Source organism: Balaenoptera borealis (genome assembly GCF_965194805.1).
Source record: "Balaenoptera borealis genome assembly, chromosome: 13".
Taxonomy (NCBI): Eukaryota; Metazoa; Chordata; class Mammalia; order Artiodactyla; family Balaenopteridae; genus Balaenoptera; species Balaenoptera borealis.
This window is the reverse complement of record NC_138870.1, coordinates 8,026,042-8,045,300: the sequence shown is the minus strand read 5'-3', so window position 1 is coordinate 8,045,300 and position 19,259 is coordinate 8,026,042. Positions and strand designations below refer to the sequence as shown.

At 42.8% G+C, this 19,259-nt stretch overlaps 1 protein-coding gene and 1 pseudogene across 5 annotated transcripts in view; one reads left to right on the top strand and one right to left on the bottom strand.

The window, feature by feature from the left end:
- GDF3 (growth differentiation factor 3) overlaps window positions 1–19,259 on the bottom strand; it is a 148,900-nt gene that overhangs the window by 56,287 nt on the left and 73,354 nt on the right. The gene's annotated exons all lie outside the window — the stretch shown is intronic.
- LOC309608791 (large ribosomal subunit protein eL31 pseudogene) lies at window positions 3,820–16,444 on the top strand (annotated as a pseudogene). The gene is made up of 2 exons (XR_014249708.1): window positions 3,820–15,124; window positions 15,439–16,444. The product of XR_014249708.1 is annotated as a large ribosomal subunit protein eL31 pseudogene (transcript).

The window sequence follows — 19,259 nt, the reverse complement described above, 5'->3', positions numbered from 1 at the left end:
AGGACTGACCATGTTAACCCCTGTGACACCGCTCTGTTACCTCACCATCAGCCAACCAGAGAACTGTGCATGGGCTGATCACAGACCCTGCAACCCCGCTCCCTCACCTGGCTTTTCTTTTTTTTTTTGCCTCGCCTTGAGGCTTGCAGGATCTTAGTTCCCTGACCAGAGATTGAACCCAGGCCCTCAGCAGTGAAAGTCCTAACCACTGGACTGCCAGGGAACTCCCTCACCTGGCTTTAAAAAATGCTTTGCCGATTCACCTGTACCAATTTTCCTAGATTCCACATATATGCGTTAATATACGATATTTGTTTTTGCACCTATTTGCAATGCAGAAATAGAGATACGTATATAGAGGACAAACGTATGGACACCAAGGGGGAAAAGCGGGGGCCGGGGTGGGGTGGGATGAATTGGGAGATCGGGATTGACATGTATACACTAATATGTATAAAATAGATAACTAATAAGAACCTGCTGTATAGCACAGGGAACTCCACTTTGCTGTACAGTAGAGACTAACACAACATTGTAAAACAACTATATCCCAATAAAAAAAAAAAAAAAAGAAAATGGTGGGAAAAAAAACGCTTTGCTGAAACCCTTCAGAGAGCTTGGGGGTTTTTTAGAGCGTGAGCCACCTGTCTCCTTGCATGGCCCTGCAATAAACCTTTCTCTGTTTCAAACTCCAATGTTTTCCTTTGTTTGGTCTCACTGGGTGTTGGGCACACAAACTTGCGTTAACGGGGCGGGGGGCGGGGGGGGATACTTTGGATTCTAGCAGTCAGTCATTCGTCCAGGGTGTGAGGTTTGCTAGGCAGATGGAATGGAAAGAATGGAATGCAAAACCTTTTTAAGCACTGATGAAAAATACAAAGAAGAGGTGTCTCTGAGCCTCTTCAGCATCAAAGGAAAATCTCGCCAAAATGCTAATACCCAATTTTCTGAATTTTCTCTGAAACACATTGGTTCAGGGAACTAATCTGCTCAATACCTATCTAGTAAGTGCGTCAGGTCAGTGAGCAGACATAGAGGCTTTTGAGCATGTTTTCCTCCCTTTATCTTTCTTTTATTAGAGAAGACAGTGTAATATGGGAAGAGCCTAATAACATGCCCTCTGGTAATACACATGCTCTTCCAGACCACTTCTCCACTTTACATGCCTGATAGGAGTTATATAAACAGATAGGCTGATTGTTTAGGGAGAGTGAGTCATGCTTTATTCAGAAGGTTCTACTTAGGCGAGCTGACTTCAGCTCCCAATAAGGCGCCATGGAGAGCTTGTCTGTGGCTTGAAAGCCATAGAATTATAACCTCTAGGGAACACAGAGGTTTTTCTGCATTTGAAAGTTCTAAAAAAGACACAGCACTTTGCTACAATTAGACAAATCTAATGAAAGATTTTATAGGTCTGCACGCTAGTGACCCTCTCTGAAACATCCTCGTAAGCTCTTTAAATTCTGGTAAAAGTTGTTTGGTTCCAATCCTCCCTGGACCCCATCCCCACCCTCAAGCTGCCTCCTTCCCCCAGTAACAAGCAGAAATACCGGTGATGTATTTTCACAGGCTGGTGAAAAGTGCCTGGTAAGATCTTACGGAAAAACGCGAACAAGCTTTTGGGCCAACTCAATAGTATCGATGCTGTTAGCTTCTGTTTGAGGAAGTACTACAACATAATCCTCCCTGAGATCACTTTATAGAGAGACGACGCCATGAGCTATTTGATGACAATGAGCTATTTCCAATGGAAAAGGAAAACTTTGTAATAGCTTCAATCTCAGGTCTGAACGAGAAAAGGAGAAATTCTTTTAAAAACTTCATTCACTACAAAAAGCTCTTCATCTAGTTTCCTGAGAAAATGTCCTGCTTTAGTAACGGAAAGGCACTGGGTTACCAGGCTGAGTGCAAAATAGGTACAAAACCCTGAGTACAACTGCATAATCTTACTTGACTCTGGAACGCACCCTGTTTGGGTTAGAGGTGGATGGTGCAGCTCTATGGGTCAGCAGTGGCCCCTGGACCAGCAGCATCACTCACTTGGGAACTTGTCAGATGTGCAGATTCTCGGGCCCACCCTGGCCTACTAAATCAGAACTCTGGGTTGGGGGGGGGGTGGAGGGAGGGTGGAGTCCAGCAATCTGTATTTTAACAAGCCTTCCAGGTCACTCTGATGCACCCTGAAGTTTGGGAACTGCTGGTACAAAGCAGATGCTTGGATGCACCTGGCAGAGTCTCTGCAATTTCTCTAAAGTTCCCACAATGTCTCTAAAAGGCATGTGGTCATGCAAGCATCGTTTACATATATTGAGAGGAAATTTATTTTTCCTTTTTTAAAATACATTTATTTATTTATTTGTTTGTTTATTTATGGCTGCGTTGGATCTTTGTTGCTGCACTCGGGCTTTCTCTAGTTGTTGCGAGCAGGGGCTACTCTTCGTTGCGCTGCGTGGGCTTCTCATTGCGGTGGCTTCTCTTGTTGCACAGCATGGGCTCTAGGCACATGGGCTTCAGTAGTTGTAGCATGTGGGCTTCAGTAGTTGTGGCTCACGGGCTCTAGAGTGCAGGCTCAGTAGTTATGGTGCATGGGCTTAGTTGCTCTGTGGCATGTGGGATCTTCCCAGACCAGGGCTCGAACCCGTGTCCCTTACATTGGCAGGTGGATTCTTAACCACTGTGCCACCAGGGAAGTCATTGTTTTCTTTTTTATAAGAAATTTTTTTTGCTTGTTCCGGTCCAAGAATTTCACCTCTAGAGATGCAAGACAAATGCCCCCCTAGGGACATTTAGAGGGACGCCACTTAATCATGGCCTCAGTTCCCAAAACCAACAAAATAGATCCCTGGTCCTACTGCATTATTCCCAGAGGTCGTACCCAGGTGGCTCAGGCCTGCTTTGAACAGTCTTTTTTATTTTCTCCAAAGTAAATGCTTTGGGACATTCAGCTGAGAGTATGGAGGCAGGATGGAGAGGCAAGGAGTGGGACAGGTGGCCCCTCTGCCTCACTGCCCTACTCCCCACCCCGCCACTCCCAAGATCCAACTGCAGCAACTTTAATATATGCTGTTGGAGCTGGAATTACCTCGGCTGCAGTCACCAGACTTGCCCTCCAAAGGATCCTCGTTAAAGGATTTAACATGGGCTCATTTCAATTACAACGTCTCTAAAAGAGTCCTGTATTGTTATTTTTTGTCACTACCTCCCTTCTACGAGGAGTGGGTAATTTGCCCACCAGCTCCTTCCTTGGATGTGGCATCCATTTCTCAGTTCTCCTTTCCCCAAACAAACCCTGATTCCCTATCACCTATGGTCTCCAGGGTAGGAGAGAACATTTTAAAAGGCTGGAGGGAAAGAAAACCTTCATGGTAACTCATTTCATGTGGTTGGATATTTGTTTGTTTGTTTATTTATTTATCTATTTTCTTCATTCTTTTTATATTTTTCAAACTTTCTACAAGGAAATAAAATACATTTACCTAAAAGGGAATGCAGGGCTACCCTGGTGGCGCAGTGGTTGAGAATCCGTCTGCCAATGCAGGGGACACAGGTTTGATCCCTGGCCTGGGAAGATCCCACATGCCGCGGAGCAACTAAGCCCGTGTGCCACAACTACTGAGCCTGCGCTCTAGAGCCCGTGCGCCACAACTACTGAGCCCGCAAACCACAACTACTGAAGCCCACGTGCCTAGAGCCTGTGCTCCACGATAAGAGAGGCCACGGCAATGAAAAGCCCGCGCATCACAACGAAGAGTAGCTCCTGCTCGCCGCAACTAGAGAAAGCCAGTGTGAAGCAATGAAGACCCAACGCAGCCAAAAATAAACAAATAATTAGAGGAAAAAAAAAAAGAAACCGAGTAGAACAGTGTTGCCAGGGGCTGAGGGGGTGGGGAATATGGGGAGATGTTGGTCAAGGGTGCAAACTATAAGTTATAAGTTAAGTCCTGGGGATCTAATGTGCAGCATGGTGACTATAGTTAACAATACTCTATTGTATACCTAAAGGTTGCTACAAGGATAGAGCTTAATGTTCTCATCATAACAACAACAAGGGAATTCCTGGTGGTTCAGTGGCTAGGACTCTGCGGTCTCACTGCCAAGGACCCAGGGAAACTAAGATCTCACAAGCCATGTGGCCAGGCCAAAAAGTTAAAAATAAATAAATAAATACGTTCTCTGAAAAAAAAAACAAACGGTAATTATGTGAGGTGAAGGATGTAACTAACCTTATCGTGGTAAACATTTTGCAACATGTACATGTATCGAATCATCACACTTTAAACTTACACGATGTTATACGTCAATTGTACCTCAAAAAAAGCTGGGAAAAAAAGAGAATTGAAAGCTCATATAAAGATGAAAAAATTCCTAGGAAATCACAACATACCAATAGTGTCTGAAGCAAAATATCTGAAGAGTTATATATGTATTTTTTCAGAACCATTTATTCCTTTAATAACAAATTCATTCATTAATGCATCCATTCAATAAATTCAGTGAGTATGAACCGAGGATCTATTATATGTCAGGCACTGTGCATTGTAATGGGGACCCACAAATGAACAAAACACCATCTCTGATTGCGGTAGACTGAATGAGTTCCCCCCAGGTTCACAGGTTGAAATCTAATCCCCCATGTGATGGTATTTGGAGGTGGGGCCTTTGGGAGGTGATTAGGTCATGAGGATGGAGCCTCATCAATGAGATTATAAAAGAGACCCCAGCGAGCTCCCTTGCCCCTTCTGCCATGTGAGGATGCAGTGAGAAGATAGCTGTCTATGAACCAGGAAGCAGACTCTCATCAGACACTGAATCTGCTGGCATCTTGATATTGAGTTTCTCAGCCTCCATAGCTGCTGGTCTCAGAGAGTCTCCTGGGGGGGAGGGTTGTGGTGGCTGACTTTGGCTCAACCTGGGGACATAGACACTGGTGGCAGACACACTTAGGAACAGTCAACCATGCAAACACTGCTGCAGGCTGCTGCCATCCTGGCCCATTAGCCTACGTATGGTATTTTTTTGTGTCTGGGGTGGGGGGAAGGCCCCGCGGCATGCGGAATCTTACTTCCCCGACCAGGGATGGAACCCGTGCCCCCTGCAGTGGAAGCGCGGATTCCTAACCAGTGGACCACCAGGGAATTCCTACATATGTATTTCTAATTGACTCTAAGTAAAACTTTGTCATGAGGGAAAAAGAAAATTGGTTGGAGTACCATTGATATATCAGCAGCTGCAGACTTAAAGTATAAACAAACAAACACTGAGCCACAAATGCTACTCAGTCCTCAATCCAGGAGGATTCTGATTAAACAGCAGCAGAAGGAGGCAGGTAGTTCTTAATCATCACTGACTTTGCTCCGCCCCTCTGTCTAAAATGTGAAGGATGAAGTGCTGTCCTGCTTCCTGGCAGCAGATGGAGCCACTAGGACATGTACAACTTGCTAGAGGTAAAACGCTAAATGCATCTCAGAGATTCTTCTATGATCGATTTAAAAGAGGAAGGCAAGGGGTCCTTCGTGATCGAAACTGGCAATCCTGACTCTAAGGCATAAAACCTGGTAGGAATTGTAAATCCTGGTATGTCCAGATCCCAGGCACACGAAAGCTTGGCTCAGCTGTGCGTACTGCGGAGAAGCAGGGATTTTATTTAGGTTTGAGGATTTGCACCCCAGAGAACTTAAAAGTGAAGCCTTCTTCATGCCTGAGACATCTGTGACTAGAGATCATCTTTCACTCCTATCCAAGAGAAACACGAAGATGTTTACCAGGGAACCTGTCCACAGGCAGGAAATGAGTTAGCCAAGAGGCTCAAACGACCTAGTGAAAATATGATTTTTAGGACTTCCTGGTGGCACAGTGGTTAAGAATCCAGTTCTTCCTTGGGGCTTCCCTGGTGGCGCAGTGGTTGAGAATCCGCCTGCCAATGCAGGGAACACGGGTTCGAGCCCTGGTCAGGGAAGATCCCACATGCCGCAGAGCAACTAAGCCCGTGTGCCACAACTACTGAGCCTGCGCTCTGGAGGCCGCGTGCCACAACTACTGAAGCCTGTGTACCTAGAGCCCGTGCTCTGCAACAAGAGAAGCCATCGCACGAGAAGGCTGTGCACCTCAACAAAGAGTAGCTCCTGCTTGCCGTAACTAGAGAAAGCCCGCGCGCAGAAACGAAGACCCTATGCAGCCAAAAATAAATAAATAATTTTTTAAAAAATATGATTTTTAATTAAGGAGAAATGTTTCCACCACTACTTCCACCAATGCTGCAAACCATCCTTGGGATGAGGGCTAAATTGTGCAGAAGAGAATGAAAATATCTGCTTTAAGAGAAGGAAAATCATCCTCTGATCAAAATACCTGTGTTTGAATTGGGTAAGAATGCAAGACATGGGTAACTAAAGGTGTCATTCAGGTTTCGTTTTATGTTGTCGTTTACCTTTTCATGAACCATCTTGTCACTTCACTCATTATTAGCAAAATATGTGATCTGATTATAGGAACACCCTTACCCAACACACACACGCTACTGACAAAGCGAAGTACAAAGTGATGGCCATGGGTGGTAATCATGATTCTCTGGTACTAACTGTCTGGAAACAAAACATCCATAGCTTTATTTATTTATTTATTTTAAGTATAAGAGTCATTTGATAATGAACACGTTCTAGTGGTGAGTCTAGAAAAGGTTTTAAAAAAAATTAAATGGCTTTTTCATATGTAACACTTTGTGCAGTAAATATTATGTTGCCTGTTACACAGAGGTAGAAATGAAGTCTTAGAAAAACTACAGGTTTGACTAAGTCACACAACGAGAGAGTGGAGAAACCGAAACCAGATCTGACTTAAAAATTATGCTGTACAGACTCACTCTCTGGGCCAACTTCTAAAGTACATGTTTGGAAGTCAGGAGATGGGATGTGCAGGCAGGCAGTCTCTTATCTAGCGTGGGGACCTGCTGACACCACCAGAGCTCTCATCTCATCCATTCCTGCAATTAGGAGGCTCTGCCAATAATCCTCTTTCTCAGAAATTAAAAGGCTTTGTCCATTATTCATCCTCCACCAGCTGAGAAATACATTCACTTTTTCTACTCCTGGGACCAAATAAAGAAGCAATTTATGGTGCTAAAAACCTGGTTGATCTGGATGAAAGGGAGTAGAGGGGTTGGTTGAGGGAATCAGAATTCCAGACAGAGAGTCAGTTGCGGTGTGAACCAGGAAAGCAACATTTAATACCATTAGAGCAGTGGTTCTCAACTAGGGGCAATTTTCCCCCAGGGGATATTCAGCAATGTCTGGAGACATTTTTGGTAGTTATTGGGGGAGGGGTTGCTGCTACTGGTTATCTAGAGGGTAGAGGAAGGACACGGACTAGCATGGGGCAAGTAAGACCAGGGCAAATGGAGGAAGAACTTTAATTCTCAAAAAAGATTTTTTTTGATAAATTTATTTATTTATTTAGGTTGCATTGGGTCTTCATTGCTGCGTGTGGGCTTTCTCTAGTTGCGGCGAGCGGGGGCTACTCTTTGTTGTAGGTTGCAGAGCATGGGCTCCAGTAGTTGTGGCTCACGGGCTCTAGAGCACAGGCTCAGTAGTCGTGGCTCACGGGCTTAGTTGCTCTGCGGCACGTGGGATCTTCCCAGACCAGGGCTCGAACCCCTGTCCCCTGCATTGGCAGGTGGATTCTCAACCACTGCGTCACCAGGGAATCTCAAGGAAGAACTTTAAAACCTCAGTATTCAAGATAAATGTTTTCAAACGTTATTTTTCTTCCACATTGATATAATCCACTAGCTTTATTCAGATTTCACCAGTGTTACATGTATTCAACTTGCGTTTATGTCTTTGCACGTGTGTTTAGTTATATGCAATTTTTCCACATGTGTAGATTCAGATTCAATCACAGTCAAGATTCAGAGCAATTCCATCACAAGCTTCCATTTTATTTTATTTAAAAATTTTTTAAAATTTTATTTTATTTGGCTGCACGGATCTTAGTTCCCTGACCAGCCATCAAACCTGTGTCCCCTGCATTGGGAGTGTGAAGACTTAACCACTGGACCACCAGGGAAGTCCTTAATCTTTATTTTATATTGGAGTATAGTTGATTAACACAAGCATTATTATTATTATTATTATTATTATTTTATTTGGCTGCACCGGGTCTTAGTTGCAGCACACGAGCTTCTCTCCAGTTGTGGCGAGCAGGATCTCTAATGCACAGGCTTAGTTGGTCCGCAGCATGTGGGATCTTAGTTCCCTGACCAGGGATCGAACCCGTGTCCACTGCATTGGATGGCAGATTCTTAACCACTGGACCACCAGGGAAGTCCCACAAGCATTATTTTTAAAAATCTAAATTGGGCTTCCCTGGTGGCGCAGCGGTTGAGAATCTGCCTGCCAATGCAGGGGACACGGGTTCGGGCCCTGGTCTGGGAAGATCCCACATGCCACGGAGCAACTAAGCCCGTGAGCCACAACTACTGAGCCTGCGCGTCTGGAGCCTGTGCTCCACAACGGGAGAGGCCACGACAGTGAGAGGCCCGCGCACCGCGATGAAGAGTGGCCCCACTCGCCGCAACTGGAGAAAGCCTTCACACAGAAACGAAGACCCAACACAGCCAAAAATAAATAAAATAAATTAAAAAAAAAACAACAAACCAATCCATTAAAAAAAAAAACAAACCTGCGTATGATTAAAGAAAGAGACACATACAGGTAATATCAATGAATCATTCCATGAACAAAACAGTTATTACTTCTGCCAGTGTACTCACTAGATTGCATTTACTCCGAGCATACACAGATTTTTCCCTTGTATAGGGCATTTCAAATTTTGATTCCCATCCTTAAAAAGACATGTCAAGAATGGAGGTAGTTGAACAGGATGATGATTAGAACCCCTCGGGGAAAGCTATTGATGGGTGGGGAAATGGACAACATGGGAGAGGCTTGAAACATGGCCCAGGAGTGTTATACTCAAATTATTAAGTATGTGTTCATTACCCAGAACCAACGGTTTCTATGTGGGATAATAAGTATTCTGAGATCTTTGTCCTCAACAATCTTTCATTATTATGCAAAAGCTTTTAGCATTATGTTGAGACTAGCTCTGTCTTGATAGATTATGAACATTTCCCAGAAGTGGAAAAGGGGAAAAGTGTGTATGGTTGAGCCTTGAAGATCATTAACTGAGAGGCAATAATATTTTACTCAGGAAAAGTATGAGAATTTTTGGATATGTTGGAAATACCCCTATTGATCTTCCTTGATGATGAATTTGATGATGAAGTAAATAAGTATTAGGCTTGAGCTGAAAGCTTTGCTGGTGGTATTTAGGATTGACTAGTTACAGAGGAATAAACCCTTTCAGACACCAATGGGAAAGCAGCTGAACGTCTAGTGCAAACAGAAATATCACAGGACAAAAACAGAGAAACATCAGAAAGGAACTTGAAAGCAGCTACATTCCAAACCTTAATATGGGAAAGCTTTCCAACCCGAGCCCGGCAGAATGGCTTCCGCAAAGAAGGGCAGTGAGAAGAAGAAGGGCCGGTCTGAAATCAATGAGGCAGTGACCAGAGAATACACTATCAACATTCACAAACACATCCATGGAGTGAGTTTCAAGAAGCACGCCCCTCGGGCACTCAAAGAAATATGGAAATTTGCCATGAAGGTTATGGGAACTCCAGATGTACACATTGACACCAGACTCAACAAAGCTGTCTGGGCCAAAGGAATAAGGAATGTCCCATACTGTATCTGTGTGCAGTTGTCCAGAAAACATAATGAAGATGAAGATTCACCAAACAAGCTCTATACATTGGTTACCTGTGTACCTGTCACCAGTTTCAAAAATCTACAGTTAATGTGGATGAGAACTAACGGCTGATTGTCGAATAAAGTTATAGAACCACCTTCGCATCTTGATTTTCTTTCTCTAGTTGCAGCGTAAAGGCTTGTGTATGTTAAAGCAGTCTCCAATTACAGGATGATTTGTAGAGTGTTTCCCAAATACTGTGCCCAGGCCCCTTCTCCCCAGTCCCTGGAGTTTCTGAATATTTGGACAGGTGTTCTAAGGTGGTTTTGAGCATCCTGGCTTGAGAATGTTTAGGTAGTTGGGACATTCGGGGTATAATGTTAATGCTCTTACTTGCATGTTTTGTTAATTCTAAGATAGACATTTTTCCAGAAAAAAAAAATATGGGAAAGTTATCTTGATCCACCCATGCTCAATACCCACCAACACCCACAATTAACTCTGTAGCAAGGTCTACTTCAGCATCAACCTTGACACCTAACATAACCCCAACCCAATCCCATCAAAGCCAAATGCCTGGGCAACTGTGGTTCACACAGCGAGTGTTAGTTACTCTTCAAACAAAACTATTTTGGAGGACAGCTATACCTATCAAAATGTAAAACATGCCTGTCATTTGAGGAAATTATGCTCCTTCCACAAAACTATTTTAAACATGTGCAAAAAGGACTCATTTCAAGTATTTTCGTTTCAGCATACTTTGTAATAGGAGTATTATAAAGTGAATGTTTTAACAAGGTAAAGTATTTTTATATTGTGGAATTACCTTCTGAACTTGTAAAAATGAGTTAAACTTTCCAGAACTAATTGGGCAGGGTATCCATAACATTTGTATTTCTATTTTTTAAAAGTTATATATAAATGCTTTTAAGAAGTAAATCAAGTTGATTTACTTCTCTCTTTTAATTTTTTTTTTTTTTTTTTTTTGGTTGTGCCATTTGGCATGTGGGCTCTTAATTCCCCTGCATTGGGAGCACGAAGTCTTAACCACTGGACCTCCAGGGAAGTCCCTCACATCTATCTATTGAATGGAGAAGACTCTTACAACCTAACATCAGCACTTGTACTGTACTTGTACTCTGCCTTTTCTCCTGTTACAACAGACAACCTCTCTGTGCTCCTAATGCTAAACTCAGCATTTGTGCATTGGATCCCATCGCATCCTGCTTAGTCAAGTACGTTGCTCTAGCAATCCTCCCCTATCTCCTTCTTTATCAGTTTTTTCCTCTCTGTGGATTATATCTATGAGCATCAAAATTTTTCTCATTTCTTCCATTCTAAATAAGCCTTCTCTTAAAACTCTTTCACCATCAGCTACTGCCCTGTGTCCTTGCTCCTCTTCACAGTAAGTTCCTCAAAGACTTCAGTAGTCCTTGCCGCTATCACAGCCCAACATGAGCACTCTTGGATAGGTGGCTTTCCACATGACCAAGACCTAGGCTTCTTCCAGCATGTGTGCTGCCATTTTCTAGGTTGTAAGAGTCTTCTCCATTCAATGGATGGATGCACAAAGAGAGAAAGGATCATGCATGAGAAGGTTTTTAGAGCCCAAAATGGAAGTGGTGCCCATCACTTCCGTTCACACTTCATTGGCCAGAATCAATCACATGATCATCTTTAACTTCAGGGAAGGCTAGGAAATGTAGTGCAGCGATGTACCCCCAAGGAAGAAAACACAGATATTGGTGAATATTAGCAACAGGTGTCTTATCCCCATTATCCAGGCTGCTTTAAAAAGGGCAAGACCCTTGTGTTAGCAACAATTTTCCATACCTTTGCACAACCTCTAATCCTCTAATCCCTCAACATTCTCTCTCTCCTTTAGTGCCATCTTGCTGCATTCCCCTCCTTAACCATGGCCTATAATTACAATCACTCTTGCAGATAGTTTAGCATCCTGGCCTTCCTCTTTCAGTCATTTCTACCACATAAAAATCCATCCCTGGGACTTCCCTGGTGGTCCACTGGTTAAGACTCCATGTTCCCAATGCAGGGGGCCTGGGTTTGATCCCTGGTCAGGGAACTAGATCCCACATGTGGCAACAAAGATCCTGCCACAACTAGGACCTGGCACAGGCAAATAAATAAATAAATAAATATTTTAAAAAATCCATCCCTCCAGTTCAGTCTGTAATCCCACCAACCCAGGGGTCAACCTTAGCCATATTTATTGTGGGATGACTAGAAATTCCACTTGTCCTGATATGAAGCTATATAACACAGGCATCCATGATTTTATATTGTTGTCAATATAACAACAATATTTTATATACAACAACAATATTTTATATTGTTACCAAGCTTATTTAACTTCCAGTTTATAGAAAATATAGGGAATATAAGAATAAGCTATATGATATAGGGAGGAAATGACCAGAAAAAATCCAAAATATGAGACAGTAAAGAGTATCCAGTCTCTTCAGCATGTCAGTGTCATGAAAAACCACTGTTCTAGATGACAAGAGACTTAAAGGATGTTACAGACAAATGTAATGCCTGGTTTTAGATGGGACACTGGATTGGATGGTGGAGCTGCTGGACCAGGGATTCTGAACAAGATCAAGCTCCAAGAAACGGATGGAGCTAACAATCTTCTTCAAGATTGAGGAGAAGTGGTCTGATTTCCATTTTTTCCTGACTCACTAAAACCAAGTATTTCAGATGAGATAGAAGCAGTAATTAGAATGATTGTTGAAAAACCACTGGACTCCTGCAGCTCCCACGAAGCACTTCATTTCTTGGTCAACTGAAACAGACGTGGGCAGAATTGTCAACTACTAACCATTAAAAACGACCCTAGGAGATAGGTAGGTACTCATTTCCCTCTGCCAACTCCCTAGCCACCATCTACCCCAAGGTCTTTTTTTTCTTCCTCATCTGGTCATTTGTATCCCTGAATATTTCTTCCTTATTGTTGCTGTATACTTAGGTTTTATGACTGCATATAGCAGTTAGTTTGGTTTGGTTCTTCAGCTTCTCATTCTTGAAGTCTCATTGGCCCTCCTCTGGGCCAATCTTAAGAAATATGTCTTGAAATTCAGGACAGATCTTTTTTGTTTTTTTAATATTATTTATTTTGCTGCACCGGGTCTTAGTTGTGGCACGCGGGATCTTCATTGCCACGTGCAGGATCTTTAGTTGCGGCATGCAGGATCTAGTTCCCTGACCAGGAATCGAAACCAGGCCCCCTGCATTGGGAGCATGAAGTCTTAACCACTGGACCACCAGGGAAGTCCCAGAAGTCAGGACAGATCTTGTCTAGCCAATGCTAATACCATGTAAGATACCAGCAAGTGTCTCTATCTTTTCCTGGGGTCAGCATGACTTCAATCTTCTTTCTCTAGAGAGATTGCACCAATAGTTAGTCAGTGACACAGGAAAAGAAAGTCTGTCTAGTCCAATGGTTCTCAAATTTGGCTACACATTCAGAAGGAGCTACACACTCCTTCATCAGAAGGAGCTTTAAAAAACACAGACCCCTGGGATCTACACCACCCCCCACAAATTCTGATTTAATCGGTCTCTGCACATCAGGATTTCTTAAAGCTACTCAAGTGATTCTGATGTTGAGAACCACTGATCTAGTCTAGTGCTTTTCAAACTTTTATGAATCACCCAGGGATCTTGTTAAAATGCAGACGCTGATTCACTAGGCATGGGGTGGGACCCAATTTTGAGATTGTCTCATATGAACACAATTACATCAAGAATTTCAATTCTCTCATTTTCTAGAGCCAATTGGGAAAAAAATTAACAGCGTAAGGAATTCTAATGCCTACTATCAGATATCCCCAGAGGGCTCAAGAATTCTGCGTTAATAGCTTGTTTGTATGCTGACGGGAAAGATCAAGTTCTGAGGGAAATAGTGATGATGCAACCGAGAGCAATGACAATTCCCAGAGTAATGACCTTGAGCAGTTAGGGAGGATGAGATTAAGTGCAAAACAGGAGGTTCTGGCCTTCCAAAGGAGTGTGGACATGTCATGCAAGGACCGTTTTATGATGCAGAACTGTACCGGATTTTTTTTTTTTTTATCAGTAGATCAACCTATCAATTGATCGGATAAATAGGTATATCAGAGAGTTTTTTTAACAGTTGGACTGGAGAAAGAAAATTTTTGGTTCTCCAACTGAGAAATGAGCAAATGGTGGTTCTGCATTTTGTACTGAATGCTGAGATTCATAGATAATTGCTTGAGAAAAAAGATGATCCTGCATCTCTGTGTACAGAACTCTCCTTGACACCGTTGGTGCCTCTCTGCTAAAACAAGCACCCAGGCAGGGGGTTGCTTGGAACTGATCAATAGCCACAGATCTATTTGCTTACAGTTTGCTTCTCAGATACACTCATTATTTCTGTTAATGGTATTTCTGGGAAGATAGCTCCAAAGCTTTGTATCTTAAATTGAATTCATGTCAGTTAATAAAAACATGATCTTTTTTTTTTTAATTAATTAATTATTTTTTTACTTTTGGCTGCATTGGGTCTTTGTTGCTGTGCGCAGGCTTTCTCTAGTTGTGGCGAGCGGGGGCTACTCTTTGTTGCAGTACGCGGGCTTCTCATTGCCGTGGCTTCTCTTGTTGCGGAGCATGGGCTCTAGGCACTCGGGCTTCAGTAGTTGTGGCACGTGGGCTCAGTAGTTGTGGCTCGCAGGCTTAGTTGCTCTGCGGCATGTGGGATCTTCCCGGACCAGGGCTCGAACCCGTGTCCCCTGCATTGGCAGGCATATTCTTAACCACTGCGCCACCAGGGAAGCCCCTAGTCATATTTTTTTTAAGTACTATTTATGTTAACCTGTTTATTATTTTTAAATGAGTTTTATAACTTTCTGCCTTAATTACTATTACAATAAATAGCAATAGATATAACCCACAGAAACAAAAGCACTTTGGAGTTTGCAACAATTTGAGAACCCCTGATCAATATGAAGCAAAGGACTTCAGGCCTGACTCCTGGCAGGTTTAACACGGTCCCAGACCCTTCTGGGGAGCCCCCAGGTGCGGCCCGCTCCACTGACACCCAGACTGGGTGTACTCCGGTGAGAATCCTCGCGAATAGGAACAGATATTGACGAAAGGGCAGGATTGGTGGATGTAAGAGAGCGGACAAGTGCAGGTTCACTGTGCACTCTAATACTAGATGACCCCTAGTCATTTTTAAAAGCAATCAAGATCTACAGTTCTTTTCCCCTCTCCCTCTCCTCTTTTTTTTTTTGGCGGCATGCGGGATCTTAGTTCCCCCCACCAGGGATCGAACCCCATGCCCCTTGCAGTGGAAGCGCAGAGTCTTAACCACTGTGCCACCACGGAAGTCTCTCTTTTTTTTTAAATGATTATTCTATGTTTATTTTATTTATTTTATTTATGGCTGTGTTGGGTCTTCGTTTCTGTGCGAGGGCTTTCTCTAGTTGTGGCAAGCGGGGGCCACTCTTCATCGCGGTGCGCAGGCCTCTCACTATCGCGGCCTCTCTTGTTGCGGAGCACAGGCTCCAGACGCGCAGGCTCAGTAATTGTGGCTCACGGGCCCAGTTGCTCCGCGGCATGTGGGATCTTCCTGGACCAGGGCTCCACCCCGTGTCCCCTGCATTGGCAGGCAGATTCTCAACCACTGCGCCACTAGGGAAGCCCTCTCCTTTATTTTTAACTAATTTTTTAGCAGCTTCTACTTCCTATGCTCAGTAAATCCTGAGTATTACCCTCTAAATGATCTCATTGAGATCAGGAGTTTCTTGGCTTTTAACCCAAATCCCTAACTCATCTTTCTAAACTGAATCATATCACCTGATTCTAATATTTGTATGTTTCTCAACCCGGTCTTGATATTCTAATCAAATTTATATTTTTCTTCCTAGTGATTTTTTTTTTTTTTTTTTGGCCATGCCACTCGGCATGTGAGATCCTAGTTCCCCAACCAGGGATCAAACCCGCCCTCCCTGCATTGGAAGCTCAAGAGTCTTAACCACTGGACCACCAGGTAAGTCTCTTCCTAGTGATTTTTAATTAATTAATTAATTAATTAATTAGTTTATTTGGCTGCGCCGGGTCTTAGTTGCGGCATGTGGGATCTAGTTCCCTGACCAGGGATCGAACCCGGGCCCCCTGCATTGGGAGCTTGAAGTCTTAACCACTGGACCACCAAGAAAATCCCCCTAGTGATTTTTAAACTACTTTTACCTTTATATTTTATCCTTGGCCTATATTTATTAAACAAATATCGATTGAGAACATGTAACAGAAGATGAAAAAGGGAGACCAAGTATAAACAACTCTTTTAGGAACTTTGAATGTTATGAGTAGTGCAGTGTTTAGAATGAGAAGTGTGCTTAAGAGAGAATTGCTCTTTTAAGATAAGACAATTCTGAACTTGCTTAAATACTTATGGCAATAACCCAGTATTCTTGCATGTTGCCTCAAAGTAGTTGTGCAAAACAAATTTTCTTAATACTTTCTTTTCTTAATATTTTCTTAATACTCCCACGGGCTATCACAACTCCAACCCAACCCTAAGAACTACAGAAGGAAGGAAGGAAGGAAGGAAGGGAGGGAGGGAGGGAGGGAGGGAGAGAAAAAGAAAAGAAAAAAACAATTTCAGAAGTACTTGAGCACTGTTGCAGCTTAAATCAAAACACCAGTTTCTGGGCTTCCCTGGTGGCTCAGTGGTTGAGAATCTGCCTGCCAATGCAGCGGACACGGGTTCGAGTCCTGGTCTGGGAAGATCCCACATACCGCGGAGCAGCTAAGCCCGTGATCCACAACTACTGAGCTTGCGCGTGTGGAGCCTGTGCTCTGCAACAAGAGAGGCCGTGACAGTGAGAGGCCCGCGCACCGCGATGAAGAGTGGCCCCCGCTCGCAGCAAATAGAGAAAGCCCTCGCACAGAAACGAAGACCCTACACAGCCAAAAATAAATAAATAAATAAATTAATTAAAAAAAAACAAAAACAAAAAAAACACCAGTTTCTTGAAAATAACACTTCCCAAACAAAATTCTTCCCAAGGTTCAAGTCTTAAAACAAAACACGCCTCTCTATATGTTGTTCACACACACAGATCACGGTGATGACTTGGTGATAGCTGGAAGAAACAGGCAGGAAAAACAGAAAAGAGGGGAAATGTTTTCATGGTTTTACATTCAAAATGGTGCCAGTTTTCCAGAAAAAAAAATCCTGCCGGGCTTCCCTGGTGGCGTGGTGGTTGAGAGTCTGCCTGCCAATGCAGCGGACACGGGTTCAAGCCCTGGTCCAGGAGGATCCCACATGCCGCGGAGCAACTGGGCCCGTGAGCCACAATTACTGAGCTTGCGCGTCTGGAGCCTGTGCTCCACAACAAGAGAGGCCGCAATAGTGAGAGGCCCGCGCACCGTGATGAAGAGTGGCCCCCACTTGCCGCAGCTAGAGAAAGCCCTCGCGCAGAAACGAAGACCCAACACAGCCATAAATAAATAAATTTAAAAAAAAAGTTACTCCTAAAAAAAAAAAAAAAAAATCCTGCCTATGAATTTAAAAAGTATTTAGAAAATTCTTACCAGTTCTAAAGGTTAACTGTGATTCCTATGCTTCTCGTTTTCTGGAGGAAGTTCACCAGTCTTGCAAATCTCTCTCTTTTCTCACTACAGTGTAAGCTCTACCAGTTCTGGTCCCTGTCCTCTTTGTTCACTAATGTACCCCAAAGACCTAGAAGATTGCCAAGCACATAATGGGCCTTTAGTAAGGACTTGATGAATGAATTAATCACTAATGACTTCTAATGCAGTCCCGTTCTCTTGCCAGATTTAGGAATTTGCAATAGTGACAGTATCGACCAATAGGTTTTCCCTGGAAGTTTCCTTCATTTTTTAGTGCCAATATCATGTACATGAAAGCTCTCTTTTTCCTTTTACTTCTCTTTTTGATCCCTGGCTCCCCAAGGCTGAAATGAGCTTGGACTACTCCCCTCTCTCTTATGAGCAGTTATACTGAATTGAAAAACGCAAAGCTTCCAAGCTTTGCTTCCAAGCAAAGTCCTGCACGTGTGTTGCTCACAGGCCCGATGGTCCTTCCACACACATGTTCATTTCCCTGCCTCACTGTTTCCTGTGTCCGTCTCCTATCCTGCCGTTTCTTTTTCTTTTTTTAAATTAAATTAAATTTAATTTATAATTTAATTTAATTTTCCACTTTTTTAGATTCTTTTTCCATACAGGTCATTACAGAGTATTGAGTAGAGTTCCCTGTGCTGTACAGTAGGTCCTTATTAGTTATCTATTTTATATACAGTAGTGTGTATATGTCAATCCCAATCTCCCAATTTATCCCTCCCCACTATCCTGCGGTTTCTTAGGAGAGTGAACCCTACCTGTCAGAGAGACATCCCCAACCTGTTTCCAAATGTACTCTGAGCAGAAAATCTTCCCCCCAACTCTCAGAAAGGTACCTTGAACTGTTGGAATCTGTCCAGTAAATTCGCAGCTGGAGGAAATGTCTCCGAGTTGAAGCCAAAGAACTGAGTTAGACTAAGAAGATTTTCTTTTTAATTTCACTAAAAATGCTTATTAGAACAACATAGGACAGACATAATTACAAAATATACAATAGCATTTTAAATTGAAAAAGCATTAATGACTGCAATGGATTGAAAAATATCAAATATATAAAATTCTTTTTTTCTTTTTGGTTGAAATGGTAAGTTTAATGTATATTTTACCACAATTTTTTTAAAAAGTTTTTAAAATAAGGCATTTGTTGAGTGTAAGCCCATCTCTAATTATCTTAGAAAGGACCTAGTATAGATTTGTTTCAAATACATAAAATTCTTGAGTTCATAATGATAATACTAATAACAAAGCCCATTGATTGTTACTAGGGCACCAATATACTTTTAATGATTTGGATTAAATGAGGCAGACTTTCTACCACTTGCCACTGTGATACTCCTACTATGTGTTAGGGTCAGGCTAGGTCCAGGGGGTTCATAGTGAATAAACTATATCCACCTTCTTAAGTTAGCTCAGCTCAGCAGCCTGCATAATATCTAGCTTTGGGGATCGAGATTCCTTGAAAGCTACACTTTTTGGCTGGTGACTTCACCTCTTTTAGCTCTTCATCTAGGATTGCTGGACAGTTACCTTTTCTAATCTAACTAAAGCCAGTGAAGTTTGTAATTCACTGGACGTGTGAAATGCCTTGTCATCTTTGAATACCCCACTGTAGATTCAATCTTAGGAATTCCTCAAGCCATTAATCACTGGCAGAGATGAAGGACTTCCATGGTAACTTGGTAACTTCCATGCTAACTTCCATGGTCAGTTAGCAGTTGGGCTGTCCATGGTGGCACAGTTGATGCCCCTCACCCTTTAGCCTGTCCTTGTAACTCCTAGAAAGTGACATAAAGAAAGAAAGAGAAGAACAAGTTTTGAAGATGTGTGAAAAATTCTTGAGATGATTCATGAAGCCATTATGCTAAGTGAAC